Source organism: Poeciliopsis prolifica, unplaced genomic scaffold, assembly GCF_027474105.1.
Source record: "Poeciliopsis prolifica strain line A6 unplaced genomic scaffold, Auburn_PproV2 SCAFFOLD046, whole genome shotgun sequence".
Classification (NCBI taxonomy): Eukaryota; Metazoa; Chordata; class Actinopteri; order Cyprinodontiformes; family Poeciliidae; genus Poeciliopsis; species Poeciliopsis prolifica.
Window position 1 is genome coordinate 2,942,546 of NW_026562421.1, and position 13,425 is coordinate 2,955,970.

Here is a 13,425-nt window from a genome sequence, read left to right on the forward strand (position 1 = left end):
GTGGAGAAGAATAGAGCGAAATGTTTGCACCGCTGTTGTAAATCAGAGTCTGGGCTACAAACAGTCACCGACTGAAGGACAGTTTAATGCGAAGGAATGCGCGCAGCTCCGACTGAGGATGCAGAACTAATCCACCTCCAGAAATGCGACACCGGGATGTGCAGCGGCGGCCGCAGCCGGTCCCATAAACCCCCAGTGCAGCTGAAGGAGGCCCAGCGTTCATCTGCACCGAAGCCTGCACTTCCTGCGAACGCATCAGGAAGTCGGGCCAGAGTGGCGGCGTTAAACTGGGCAATGCAAAGCGAGCAGAAAATGGCCGACGCAGGTGGCAGAAAACGAATCGGCGTCTGTCCTGAGAGAATGTCAAATATTAATGACGATGATTTTGACTTTTATTCAACTGTTTAGAAAATAAAGACGAGAAAACAAACAATCCCCAGCAGGCAGTATTAATGCTTAGCATGTTTTTTACATGTTTTAAATCATCTATTGAAAATAGCAGCAAAAACATCTAAATCCAGCTGAGGAAAACACAGAAAACAAACGTTTTCTTGATGTTCAGACTGCAAAAACACAAGATTTAACAAATATTTTTATCTTGTTTCTGCTGCAAATATCTGAGTATTTTTGAAAAAGACGAAACTAACTTACAGCTAATTTCTAACTATTGATTTAAAAAACTATTAGTTTCAATTAAGGATTGAAATTTAGATCTGGGATTGAAACTTATACTTTTAATACTATTAATGAATTATTGATCTAAAACAGGCTCAAACATCGAGCTGAATACTGACTTCTAAGTTAGTTTTATCTTTTTCCAAGTGAACTAAGATATTTGCACTAAGAAAGTAGAGCAAACATACTTTGCAACATGTTGTGTTTTTGCAGTGTACTTGTCAGATCTGTTGGATAAAGAGCCTCAGAAAGTGGCTGGTTGCAGAAACACGCATCACATCTGACTTTGGCAGAAATCTAAACAGTGACGTTTAGTGTGAAGTCTGTGCCGTTTCGTTCCAGTGATCACAGAGCTTGTTAATGAAATCCATTCGCAGCGATCCTCGTTAAATAAATCTGGTCTCAGATCAGCGGAGGACGGCGCTGCCTCCTTCCAGCCGGCTGCGAGCCGCACGTCCAGGCTTCCTGCCAGGGGAGCAACTGCACTTCGTCCTCCTCCACACCACATTTCCACATGTTAGCGAGCGTTTTTACTCGAGATGCCTCGGCGACTCGTTTCGGCAAAACGAAACGTCGACCTTTGACACGCCTGGAAAAGGTATTACAACAACAAGCTGGTGAGTCGGGTCACAGCCAGTCCCATGTGAGTCTCCCTGCAACCAGCAGGACCAGATGTGATGAGATGTGTGAGCAGAACCGACCTGCTATTTCTGTTCTCCATTTAACCCAGTTTTCCCATTATAGACACCAGTGGTTTAAAGATAATTTTAGCTGCTTAAGCAACCTTGGACTTAAAACTAGACAGCGAGAGGCTGAATTTAACATCTACAATTTAATGCATGACTCTGAAAGCTGAATGTGGGGGCGGATCAAGTATTCATTTACATGCAAGAAGCAACAGAAGAGTTTCATTTATCTGCTTCTTTATGGAAAACATGCTTATCTTCCATCACTTGTTTGAAACTATTTAAAGGGGCACATAGTGTCACTTTATAGAACAATAAAGCAGCTATGTTAACATAAGTTGCCATAAAAACTCTGTAAATATCAAATATTACTAAAAACAGGTTTGACTTTGTCATTTAACGAGTCATCACTACATCTTTCTTCTTGCTGAAAATGTTAGTTGTGCTTGGGCAGCTTGAGCAGCTTGAGCATAAATTTGTTGACAGGACAGCCTTAAATCTGGAACATCAACCATTGTTTCTCGGTAGAGCTGTGCATTTTTAAATCCACTCCTCTGTGGCTCTGAATTATAGCAGGCAGCAGTCAGATTACCTTTATTTTAACTCCTTTACGGCAGGCATTTTAGAGCATCTAAATGAATAGATCCTCCTCTACTCTGCGTTATGAGTCTCACATGAGTGATAGCTATAGAAAAAAAAAACCTTCAATGAAAGACATGTGACGACTTCCTTCGTTTGTCTTCTGTGAAAACAAGCCTCAAAAACAGCTCAAGTGAGAAAAGGTCCTGACCTATTGTGTGTGAACAGGCAAAACTAAAACCGGTTTGTGACCAAATAGATGCTCCATTGTTTTAAACGGAACAATAAGTCATAAAAATGTTGGTTGTTACGTCAGTGAGCTGATAAAGTTCCTCTGTGCGAAGCCTCGCCGGCGCAGACGGCGCCGTTCAAAGCTGCGGCTCAGAAACCAGAACCTGCATTCATACAGAAAACCATCGACTTCTCAACAACCACCAAGTTTACCTGTAAGGAATTCAACATGTCCCTTTATCACCGGCTCTCCTTCAGCAGGTTCGGCTCGGCTCTGTAGCAGAGTAGCGCCCCGCCGCCAGAAATGCGTTTCTCGGCACCGGTCCGGCTGGGCCTGCTCCGAAGCAGGACCCTAAGCAGGGCCAGCCGGGAAAACAGCCGGTGGAAAAGCTGCGAAATCGAGCCCAGCCAGTGGGAAAGGAGCAATAGTTGGGTTTCTCTCGGCATTAATAAGAAAAAATTAAAGGAAAAAGTTACAATAACCAATAAAAATATGTTCCTACACTTGTTCAATGAAGATCTGATGCATCCTCTTCGATTTAAATGGGAGGTTTTTAGGAACCAGATTGAACAACGGTTTGCTCCACCTTCATGTTATCCATAGCTTTGCTCTCTCTCTCTCTCTCTCTCTATCTCGAAGCTGAAATCTTTCTCTGACAACTCTGGGCTTCTGATCACTTTAAACATGTTTTTACACCTGGTACTTTGATTGGAGAATAAAACTTAAACATTTGTTACATTTTCTGTCTGCCAGTCGTTTTTCATCAATATTAAGGAATTACTGACTTAAAACAAGCTCCTATATCTTAATGAAAAGACTGCAAAGTTACTTGGTAACATTTTGTGTTTTTGCAGTGTACAAACATCCAGACAGACTGCAGGGACAGCAGATGAGCGATTTCCACATCTGGACTCCATCAGTTATCTCCATCCCTCTCTCCATATCCACCTGAGAGGAAAACCTTTTCACATGTGTGAATAGGTTTCTTCTGCAGCTGCAAACAACTTTGTTCAAGTAGTTTTTGACAGTTGCGATGATGGAGAAAGCTGAAAACACTGCAGCGGCAGACAAGTCAGCACTTTGTTGCAGAGGGTTTTAGGAAACAGAGGAGGTGGTGAGTGTAGGTGAGCAGGCTTTAATATCCTCAATAACAACTCATTTTAGGATAAATTAAAATAATCTGCAGCGCTGCACAAAAGGAGTCCTGTTCAAGACATCCTGAATCAAGACAAAACCTCGCTGTATCACTGAGCTTTTTTGTCTGCAGCCCAAATCCCAGATTTCCAAAGTCACACTTCATTATTTCACATTTCTTCTGTACAGTAAATAAAACTGCAGCTATTAGGTCCTTTAATTCTTCGTGAAGCCAAAGGGGATGTGGCGATGAGCCGCTAGCTTTTGATTAAGCAGCATTCCAAGCCGTGTTTTCTCTGGCCCGGCTGATGAATTGGATGCTTGTTGCAGCTGCAGCAGCTGAAGTGCTGTTTGCATGAGCACAGATTCCTGCGCAGGGTGGATTTTAATGGGGTCTACACTGCAAAAAACACAAAACCTTACCAAGAAAATTTAGGTCCAGACATCTTAGTGCACTTCAATAAGACAAACTAACTGACAAGTAACTTTTCAGCAAGATATAGGGGCTTGTTTAAAATAAATAATTCCTTTATACTGATGAAAAAGGTCCAGTTTGACTGGCAGATTATTTCACTTAAAAAAAAGAGAAATTTTTCCAATTGTTATAAGCAGCGTCTCTGCAGCAACTCAAACTTAAGTCTTAGAAAGACTTAATGAAATTCAAAACCTGTATCATGACAGAAGTGTAAAAAAAAAGAAAAGATAAATTTGTACTTACCCAAGATGGATGCAAAATGTTAGCTAATTACCTAGCTAGCAAGGTTATATTAGCAGCTAGTTACCGGTTGTCTCAACCAGCAACATCGAAGATGAACGTCGTCTGGCCAACTGGTGATAATCTGAAATCATCCACAATAGATGAAAAAAACCTAGCTAGCTACAAGCTAGCTCGTTAACCTGCTAGTTTGGAACTAGCTCGTTACTGATAGCCTCAACTTCTTTGAGTCACAGAACGCAATGACGATGCGACTCAAGCAGTCTGACATAAAAGTCTTGTCACAAACAAAACTGAATATAAACCACATATAGACTATAAGAGATTAAATAGTCTTAGCAGAACAAAATTTAAGACCAATGTTCAACGTATTTAAGGCCAACTTATATTTATTTACATGGATTTAAGACAATTTAAGGCTTTAATTTTAAGACGTTTTAAAGACAATGCACCACGAACTACTGACGGAAACGACAAACAAGACACTGAGTGCAACTTCTTCACAAAATGTAAACAAAAATGGAGTAGAGTCAGATTTTAGTGGTTGTAGGATTTCTCCTTTGTCTTTGGTAAAAGATCACAAGCGATTTCTCCTATTAGCGCTAGGCTAGCACATTTGTTTGGGTTGCATGTACCCAGAATGCCCTGCAATGCAGAGTGACTTTGAGTTAGTTGTGTCTTATTTTATGTAAACACAAGAAACTAGACCAATGAATCTTGGTAGTGTTTTGTGTTTTTGCAGGGATTCTGACGTATTCGACATGCATATTTTCAGCAAACAGAGGAATTTTGTGGGAAATTATACTGAGGATTTTCAACTTGGGTTTGATTTTTTCAGTTTTCCTGATGATCTTCCCAACAACGCTCGAGTTTCTCAGGGAGGTTTGAGCTGAGGAGCTTCAGCTGGGAGAAGAATCCCGCCTGCGGGGAAACAATACAGATCGCAGATTTCTTTGATGCCAGACTCTTCGCTGAGTGCGCGTAAACAGTAGTGATGATGATGATGAGGAGGAGGACGACAGCGCCGTGTGGAGCTCTGCCTCCTGCTGGGAGCTCTGCCGGATCGCGGCGGCTCTGTGGGAAATCTGATGAATATTTTTCTATGCTAATGCGAACTCCAGAGGCGCCTTTGGTGCACAACCAAGGAAACGACACAACCTGTGTGCAGCAGACAGCGAGGCGATAAAGAGCCGCGCTGATCGCTGATAACGCGGGCCCCGGACCCAGCCGGGCCCCGGACCCAGCCGGGCCCCGTCTTCAAAGCGGATCCGTTTATGCAAAGGCAGGGGTGCATAAGCTACATATGATGACAGCAGGAGGTTCTGACCCGTCTATAAACATCAAACCGGTTGAATTATTGTCATGTTGGTCTGTGCAACCTGGAAAACCCACAAACTGTGACCCATTAAAGCGATATTTCACAGTCAGACCGACCTTGAACGTTCAAGGTTAGCCGGCTTTGTTAAATCCAGATGTTGCTTCATGAAACCAACCATGAAATAAACTCTGACAGCCTGAAACGCAAGCTGAATAACAGATTAGCTGAGAGAAATGTCATTTTATTTTTATACTGAATTTTAAACGACTATTAAAATCAATTTTTAAATGTAGAAAAACATGAAGTTTTTTCCCTCTTTATGTTTTATTAACATTCTGTTGAGAAGAATATCTGTCATTTATTTTCTCCTCTGCAGTTGAGGCGCTTCAATTCGATATGGTTATTTTGATGAATCCACCAATTGGGCTTCGCCTCGCAGATTTCCAGTGTTCTTTGAAGTCTGAGGTGCATTTTCTGAATTCTTCAAATTCAGCCGTAAACGCAACAAATCTTGACCTTGAAAGGAATAAAACATGTGCACATTCCTTGTTGGAGGCTAGCAAAATGCAACAGAATATGCGAAAAATGACAAGATTTGTACCAAATAATCTCTGCAACTCATGAAAATCCTAAACTACAGTAAATTCACTCTACAGTACACTGGCTGAAAAGGATTGTTTGCATGTGGAAAATGAAAACAGGAAGGGTTAAACAGCAATGCTCAGATACGAAGACAGGATAAAAGTTGCAAATCGTGATTTGATCTGATTTGTCCTCGATTGTTTTCCTGTTGTGATGAAAACAAACAAGACTTATGTGGAAAATCCCAGTTAAAAACGCCCTGAAGAAGCATCTCCTTCTTTAAAATCATCAAGAAAAACAAAATGCGATCAAAAATGATAAGTCTGGCCTGAATTATTCATTATCTCTACTTCAACATCTAAAATGGCCAAACCTTGAAACAGATTTTAACGGCAGATTTTCAGATTTATGAAATCTCTTTGGGTGAAAGCAAAAAAGGAGATGCTTCGGTTTCACATTTGATACCAGTTTTATAAATGCAAAACGTTTTGTGTTTGTGTATTAAAATATGGATGTAACGCAAGTTTAAACATGAAGAAACAAAGAGTGGCATCAACTGCCTCACTCGCTCTGCGCTGTTACCTAGCAACCACGTGTTGAGTAACTTGTGGTTACCTAGCAACATCTGATCTTTAAGTTGCGCAGCAGCAGTTTAAAGTTTTGCATTTTGCCTCATAACTGTTTAAAATGCAGTGGAGTGAAAAAGTCACACGTCACAAGTTTGATAGCATTTCATATTTAAAACAAAAAACCAATCAATACTTATCAATATCGACTGATAGGAAGCAATTATATTGTGAAATGTTTTTTTTAGCTCTTGTTTGGAGCCAGAATTTAGGATTAGTTTACATGTAGTGGCTGGTGCACCTTTTCCTAACACATTTTTTCCTTCCATTCAACTTTCTATGAATACAGTTTTGTAACATTTTCACAATATTCAAATTTCTTGAGACCCTGAATTTTGTTTTTTTATTATCTGCAAACAAAATTAAAAGAATAAAAGGTTCAAATATAAAAAAAATATGTGTAAAAAAAATCTATGTATTAGTTTTACTTTGTAAAATAAGTGACTTATTTAAATTTTCTTAATTTTCTGAGCTGTACTTTTGGCTGTGCAGATTCTCCATCTTGTACAACTCGTTTTCTCCTCAATAATCAGAAATCAACAAGTACAAAGAGACTGCATGAAAAAATGCAACCTGGAATAACATACTGTGGAATGTTTTCTGCTGCAGAGGAAACAGAAACGGCGCATGGGTTCGGGACGCGTTGGCAGATAAATTACCACCGACACCTGACCAGCTTTTCACCTGAATCTGTATAATCCTTTCACCAGACACAGCTGGGATTAAACAGAATCACAGCAGCTTCATCAGGAGACGGGAGCGCCAGCTGCGGAGCAAAATATTCTGCATCAGCAGCTGTGCTTCCTTTCCCCATAAAACCACGCAAATTGGAAATACAGAAGTAAATTTGCATAATGAAAACACGACAATTTAAAAAAGCTTTATAATAAAAAGTTTTTCCACTAGGTTGAGGTATTTCTTCCAAATTAGTGTGTTTTGCAAAACTGCATTGGAAACATTTTTTCATAACAAATGAGTCACGTGATCAACAACAGGAAGTTACCACTGGCAGAAACGTAAAAGAAGACGACAGGAAGCCAGACTGTAGTTTGCAGAAGCACACAGGAATAAACACTTCATTTCTGGAGAAATGTTTTGTGGTTTGATGAAACTAAAGAGAAAGGTCTGGACATAAAGACCGTCGTTCTATTTAGAAGATAGAGGGAGAAGTTACAAAGATGTTTAAGTATATTACTAAACTTGTACAGTTCAATGGAAATCCAATTAAATACTGACCAGATATATGTAAGCTTAAAATTAAGAAATGAAAATCTGACATCTCCTCTCATTTTTGTGGCATTTAGTAAATGGAAGTGATTTTGGTAGTTTATCTGATTTAATTTCAGACAGTGAGGTAAAACAGTTTCCTGTCTTTTCATTGGTTGTATGTAAACTTCTGGTTTCAACTGTATTTTCTGATGCACTTATTTTTTTATATACATCCCCAACTGAAAAACACTGTTTTCCAGATTATTTATTTTCAAATCACGGAAAGCGTTTTTGAAATGCATTTCATTCGAATGTTTTTCTCTTTTGATTTCCTGGTTAATTTACAACAATTGTTAAGATTTTATTGGTTTGTTCTTGACAGAATATCCAACACAATTGACCATAAACACCGGCTTCTTATGCTGGCATTGTTATCACACGCCTATGTTAGGGTCATGTCTTGCAAAGTTATAAGAAATGTTAAAGAATTTTTTCTTGAGGAATGAACCATTTTGCAACTCTTGTAAATACTTTAACGAGATAAACCAGTTAACAGGACCAGCATCCAAATTAAACACTTGGTCTGGGCCACATTTCCTTTCTAATAAAGTCTCAGCAGCGAATGTGGCGTCGACACGAAGCGCCCGATACAAAATGTGGGACAGAAATGCCTTCAGAACATCTGTGAACAATTACAGGCAAACAGAGAAAAAGAGAGAGAGAGAGAGAGAGAGAGAGAGAGAGAGACGGCATTCATGCTGCCCGTTCCGCTTCAATAAGTTGTTGGCATGACTTCTCGTGATGTAATGCTGCAAAGCTTGGAAACGCTATCTCAAAAGTTGCACTGCGACTGGGCACTCAGAGAAACTTCAATCGGCACCAAACACGGGCGGCACAGACCCAAAACATCACACTGCGAGCCAGAGTGGAACCACATTTATCCACACACACCAACCCCCAACGCCAGTTCAGGCTCTGCATGTTCCCCACACAGCACCGCCGCTTTCCAGCTCTGGATTTCAGGTCTGACAGATGAATTCAGACATAAAATTATCCCAAAGCAGAAAGGTAGACTGCAAATTTTGACCCAGGAAAGTAATTTTGCTGTTTCCTTGCTAGCAGCTGCAATAAATACAGCTTGCATTTCTTGCAAGCTGTAAGAAATGCAAGAAATGCAAAGTAAGTAAGAAACTTTGCAAAGTTTCTTACTTACTTTTTTAAAATAAGAAAATTGCTTCAAAAGGTAAATTACTTCTAAAAGCAATTTTCTTGAGGGAAAACTTCTTATTCCTGAACTAAATGGACACAAGCGAACAAATTGATATATTTAGTCATATTTTTATAACCTAAAAATGCTGCAACAATTCAATTAATCGATCATTAAAATGAGCTCATTATTTTCTATTTGAATGACGTATCATCTAAAATGTCCATTTATAATGCTAAACGTTCATTAAAATTTAAAGTTTATTGATCTTTGAGATTATTATGAATTTATTACTATTACATTTTGACAAAACACAAACTTTTAGAGGGAGGCCTTCATAAAAACGTAATTTTTATGACCTAAAATGAAATGATGATGTGTCAAATGGAAAACCAGAGTGCAACAAGCCAACAGGTGTGAGCAGGAAATGAATTGTTTTCTTTATTGTGGTTGGCACACTTCTGCTGATCTGAGAATGTGCTAACAAGGAGGCTAATTTCTGCTTTTGCTAACTTTGAAAACGTTTAGTGAATTTAGCTTCTTCTTCCAACTACTTGAAGAATTCTCAGTCAAAAACCAAAACATCTTATTGTCAAACATTCTTCAACTTTAAGTTTACAAAACACCCACATAAATTATCTCTTTATTTAGCTAAGAACTAAATGAACATGCTAAATGAATTAGCTCCACTGTCAGCTAAATAGCTATTACTGATTGTATCCAACCTGCAGTAATTTCACAAAGGTCAGCTCAAAGACGCGTGTGGCTAAAGTTTGTGATGCTGACGTTTGTGATGCTAATGTTTGTGATGCTAACGTTTGTGATGCTAATGTTTGTGATGCTAACGTTTGTGATGCTAATGTTTGTGATGCTAACGTTTGTGATGCTAATGTTTGTGATGCTAACGTTTGTGATGCTAACTCAAGCACAGCGGTTTCTGTGTAAAACTTGGTCTTCATCTTAGAAAGTAGATTTTCACCTTCAATTCATCATCAAACGTTATTTTTATCTGTATCCAACTGGAAATAAACATAAATATAACAACGTTTATTACAATCTTCATGAACTAGACACAAAAACAAACCCACAAAACTAAAGAAGCATCATGAATAAAGATCTCCAAAGGCCTAAAATGACAGAAATGTGTTTTCTTCTGGTTACGCTTCAACGCAATGTTTTCACTCTTTTGTTCTCCACCTCAAAAAGACTATTTAAATCAAAAATATGTCAACAAATTGTGAGTCATTTGACTAAATCAAAGGGGAAAGTTATATTTTGTATTCCACTGATGACTGGCAACACAATCTGCAGAGCATCATCATCATCAAAAAGTGAAGAAAATACCAAAGTTTCCCATTTATGCTGCATCATTATCGCTTTTATTTGCTTTTATCGGTCAGACAGGAATCCAATAGAGTCACAGAAGAAAGATTTAGGTTTATATTATAGGTAAAACAAATCAGGCTCAAACAACAAGCTCTTTGTTTAAAATGAGGCTTTTTTTTAAATGTGGTCTTCACAGATGTCGTACATGATATACAGTGTTTATCAGAAGCTGCCAAAAGCAGCAAACTTCAACACTAAATCAGCAAAAAATCTAGAAAAGAAAAGCATTAGGATGAGGATAAAGCAGCCTGCAAACACTAAAAAATTCATCGAATGTTTCAGCAGATCTTCAGTGAAAGCTAAATATTTTACAGCCCAAATTCTTCCCAGTCATTCCCCCCTCGTTTCTTCTGAAGTCAAGCGCACTCTTTGTTCAGCAAAACCAAAAAAAGAAAACGGCAAAACGACAAGACAATGAAAACAGCATGAGCACATCTCTGGCCTCCAACCAGCAGAGCAGAGATCATTAAGCTCTGAACAAAAACAGACTCTTTGATAACACCGCAACTATTTCATAGAGGTCTTAAACCCGTTTAATCTCTGATTGGCCCAGATATTATTGGCATTATTAACACATGTGTTGGTGGTGATAAAATCACTTTATGAAGTGAAAACAAACAAGGAAGAATCCGCTCCGCGTGACAGGGAACCATTGAGAAAACGTGCCGTCCTGATTAAAGAAAAGCAGCATTGTTAAAGCACAAAGCAGAACCACAGATCCAGTCAGATTCAGATGCTGGTCTGTTTTCTCATCCCTGCTCTCCTTCACTGTTACAATCCTGAAGTCGACAAGTTCAGCTTCGATTTTCGATTCTTACAGACCTTAAAAGTTCACTTGTTTCTGCTTGGAAGACAAAGTACCAGCTGCTGAAATCAGGAAACCATGGATATCAAACCAACAATAGCTGAGCGCTTAATAACCTTAGCCGCATTTTACAAACTTCTTAATAACTGCAGTATATAACTTTTATAAAGAATGTTTTTTTTTTACATATCTGGTGAAACTCTCACCATGTCGGGACAGCTTGTTGCGAGACAGATAATCTGAGAAAAGATCGATCTACGATTGACGTCAGATTGCAGAAATTCACGTAAATTCATGGAAACCAAAACAAACCAATCAGAGCCCGGAGGAGGGTCCTAGCGCTGTCAATCATTCTCATGTCCTCACTACTAATTGTGCTAATGGTGGAGAAACAACACACGTCATTGGTGGCTATGCTAACTTCACAAAAGGAGGGATGTGGAGGGGAGTTCACTGCAATTTTTCCAGAAAATCACTGAGTTTCAGTGACTGATAACTCCCACCTACAGGTGGCAGTATTTAGGTGTACACTGCTTTTTTTTTTACCTTACTTGACATCAAGTGATCGATGTGGTGAGTAACTAAAAGTTATATTTACTGGTATTAGCGCAAAAGGCCCAACAATTTATTGTGTACATGTAGCAGTAAGTATAACTTTTGAAAAGGTTTAATGAGGGAAAAAAATATTTCTAAAGCAGCAACACAAAGTCAGTGACTTGTGAAAACAACTCAAACTGTGGAGAGTTTAGCTGAGTCAGGCTGCGCTGCCATGTGCTAGCATCTGGGTTTCCATCAAAGTTTTTCAGGTTTTATATTACAAAATGCTGATGGAAATTGCTAAATTCTAAATAACCTCCTCATTTTTGCTAAAAATAAAATGAAACTCTGTTCACTGGAGGCAGTTCTTTGGTTTTTCAGCTAAAGACTTAATGCTGTAAAAGGAGAGACAGAAAAAACATTTTCAGAATAATAAGTAGCAAACCGTCACCTCCGCTGATGGATCTGAGCCTTACCAGAGGCACAGAAACATTTATAAGCCCAGATTTCAACCTCTACTTCCTGTTAATTACAGCCAAATGTAGCGTCAACATCTGACAAAACTACTGTGATCCTGGAGGATTTACTCCAAAAACGTCACATTTTCTTTATTTTTAAGATTTGCATGACAACTGGACACAAACAAAACCAGCAGCGGAGGCGTCAGTCCTTTCACAAAACACTTGGAGAGACCAAGAGAGGTGGACTATATAGACTTAGTTTCATCACAATATTTGTGGTTCTAACAATAAATCTGTGACTGTGTGTTGCAGCAATCAGAGTCTCTGTTGAATAAACATTCCCATTTACAATATGGTTCTTCATGACACCAGTCATTTATATCATCAAACCACCTTAAATTTAATCAAATTTTCAAATTCATTGATATTTTCACAGTGCAGACAGTAGAAAAAAATGGAAAAATTAACTATTTAGGTTTTTTTTGAGAGTTTTAAACAAAAGAGAAATTTAAATTGACAAGAGCAAATAAGAAACATATTAAAATAAATTATAAACAAGACAATAAATGCCCTAATTCCACCTTAAAACGTTTTATTTTTTTTTAAATAAGGGGCTTTATATGCATATTGTTTAGAATATAAATTATTGCAACATTTATTCATTCATCTAGTCTTTCCTACTGTTCTGGGTTCTGGCCCCCCTGTTAAATCCTCCTGGAAGCGCCCCTGCACGCAAGGGAAGTGACATTTTTACGGATTTCTTTGTTCAAAGTAATTCTCCAACATCTAAATTTATGAATCCATCCCCAGATGATCATTTATCGCTTGTTATTAATGCATTTCTTCTGATTGTGGAGGATCACTGCTTTCAGAGAGGCGTAGCTGATTTCCATCATAAATAAGCTGCAGGATGAAACCAGAGCCGCGCACACCAGTTCCCTCTCTGGGTTCCCCTTTCTGGGTTTCGAGGCTAAATAAAACCTTACATTTCAGCCCTAAACGCGGATTAAACCCACATTTGTCTGCTTTAGATGCAGCAGTGCTGGTGAAATGGTTGCATTCTGTGCAGGACGGGCCCTGCAGACCCGAACGCTGCGCCGAGGCGACTCCGCTCCGACGGGCAGCGAGAGCCGAAACGCCCTGCAGCTTCTCCCACAAACAGCAGCAAAACGTTCAGAACCAAACATCCATCATGAAACACCGGACCGGAGCGGACCGGAGCCGAGCAGAGCTTCACCCGCTCCTGTTCCTGCACAATCATTTCACGGCACAG

At 39.1% G+C, this 13,425-nt stretch overlaps 1 protein-coding gene across 1 annotated transcript in view; it reads right to left on the minus strand.

Moving 5' to 3' along the window:
* Positions 1–13,425, minus strand: part of nckap5l (NCK-associated protein 5-like) — a 43,368-nt gene that overhangs the window by 29,755 nt on the left and 188 nt on the right. The window lies entirely within an intron of this gene.